We start from the raw sequence: 2,335 nt of genomic DNA, 5'->3' as shown, positions 1-2,335 counted from the left end.
ACTTACCTCATAAACTTCAGTATTATCACCTAAAGTAAAATCACAAAGGAAACAAACATGTTGATGAGGTATTAATTTTTACATTAGAAGGAAGTTGATTGTATATTTATCAGTAAAATCTTACCTGTTAGTTTTTTTCTGTACTTCAGTATTATGAAGATCAGGATAGTGATAAGACTCATACTCACTGCACCAAACACTACAGTCAACATGAAGAACACGTTCGAGAAGCTGCAGTCTTGAAGAAAACATATTGAAGAACACATATTAACAATCAATGAATATAAGCAATTTTAATCAAATGAAGCTCCACAGGAACATACAGTATGTGGATTCCTGACACACAACAAACCTGCTGCTTTGTTCAAGTCCTTTGTGAGTGTTTTGTTTCCCTCTGAAAAATGACATAAGTATTACAACCTCTATCATTACAGTTGATGTTTAAATGTAAATATTGGGTTTGTATAAATTTACCTTTCACTTGTAAATAGACTGATTTACAAAATTTGATTTCAGACAATTTAATAAAGCTGCAGTAATACAGTCCTGTATCAGAGACAGTTACAGCAGTGATGGTGAGAGAGGTTTTCTTGCCATGAACTGACATCCTTATTCTCTCACTTTCATTAAAGAAGTAGCAATTTTGTGTTTCACCCGATCTTTTAACTTGTTTGCACCCAAGAAGAAGTGGAACTAAATCAACTGTGTGCTTGAACCATGAGATGTAAGCTAGAGTTTCAAAGAAGATGTGATCTGAGAAGTTCTCCTCAATCAAAATAGTGACATTTTCTCCTGGTTTTGCCTCCAAAGTTGAGGAGCAGATAATATCAAAGAGTGAAGCTGCAACAACAAAAACCTGTTATTACATACCAATAACACACAAGATCTCACAAGAGTTTTTGAGCTTATTTAAGTTGTTGAAGAATTTGAAGCTTTGTTTCATTTTGAAATAAAATAAAATGAATGAAAAAAGTTCATTACAGTAGAATGTAGACTCTCAGCAAGAATTGGCTAAATATCAAAAATAGGAGAATAAGAAAAAACACAGCTTTTGGGAAACTATTAAATATTATACAACGTACAATATTTATTTAATTTTAGCTCAAAAAGTTGTTTAATATTTGATATGAATCTAAAGATCCATTTAGTAAATGAATAAATAATGTTCTTACTTTACTTACTCAGGGCACAAAGAAACAAAGGCATGAGCACAAACAAACCCATCGCAGCTGTGAGTCTGACAAGAGAAGAAAAGGAAACTGTTTATTAAGTGAAAGAAATGATGGTTTATGTCTGAGGGAGAGGGAGGTGTGGTATGTGCTGTAAAGCAATAAAGGGGATCTGAATTTAGTTTTGTTCCTTGTTACACCATGAAATGCGTTATTTAGCTAATGATATAATGAAGAATAAATTTACAAGGTTTCTAGATGAAAAATGGACTTTATGTCATTCACTAAATAACCAGTGCAGCATAAAAGATTTGGTGAGAGATTTAATATCAGGACATTCTCCACACCATGTTGAATTTCTGTATGCTGAGAATCAGTTACTGTAGATCTACTGTAAATATCAAACAAAAGACTTATGTTCATGAATCAAGGGATTTTGTCTGAAATATTTACTGCAGAATGCAGTACAAATAAGACAGAAATGCAGATAAATGAATGAGATTTCAACAGTGAATCATTTAAATTGTTCCAAGGAGTCAAAAAATATTAATTTGCTCCTGTTTAATTGTGTCCATGTCCATGTTGCTGATTGACCGTCTATGTCATGTCTCACTACACAGTGGTGTTAATATGAAGCTCATATTAAAGTAAACACTCAGGAATTTAAGAATTTGTAGTGTTTCATCAGGATTTCTGTTTTTCTCTACAGTACAAAGGGCGATACATTCATAGAAAGTTTTTATCTTCAAAATAAATAAATAAATAATATCAAACCCATTCCTGAGTCATTTTTATCAGCCAGAAAATGATTCATTTGTTGACACTGATTGATAATTAGATTAATAAAATGGTCATGAGCAGGTGGCCTTAAATAATTAGAGAAAACGAGTATGTTCTAATGACAATGGAAATTAGAGTGTGTCTGTGTGGTTTTGATGCATTGTGTCGTTTAGACAGGGTTAACATTAGTGGTGGTACAGTTTTGTGGTTGGAAAACATTTGAAGCGCTACATACATCTTCTTCTAAAATGGACAAACGTCTCATGTGTACAACGTTTGACTGCATAAAGGTGACTTAAAATAAAATGTTAAGAATCAGTCAGTAAAAGTGATTGTCTTTACCCATATATGTTATAACTATAACTATATACTATATATTATATACA

General features: G+C 32.2%; 1 long non-coding RNA gene across 1 annotated transcript; it reads right to left on the bottom strand.

The window, feature by feature from the left end:
* LOC125140116 lies at positions 1–2,335 on the bottom strand. The gene is made up of 3 exons (XR_007139354.1): positions 1,182–2,335; positions 353–840; positions 1–238 (listed from the first exon to the last, which is right to left on the bottom strand). It is a non-coding gene; the product is annotated as an uncharacterized LOC125140116 (long non-coding RNA).

This window comes from Tachysurus fulvidraco, chromosome 24, assembly GCF_022655615.1.
Source record: "Tachysurus fulvidraco isolate hzauxx_2018 chromosome 24, HZAU_PFXX_2.0, whole genome shotgun sequence".
Classification (NCBI taxonomy): domain Eukaryota; kingdom Metazoa; phylum Chordata; class Actinopteri; order Siluriformes; family Bagridae; genus Tachysurus; species Tachysurus fulvidraco.
The sequence above is the reverse complement of the archived record's forward strand: the minus strand, read 5'-3'. Positions and strand labels throughout refer to the sequence as shown.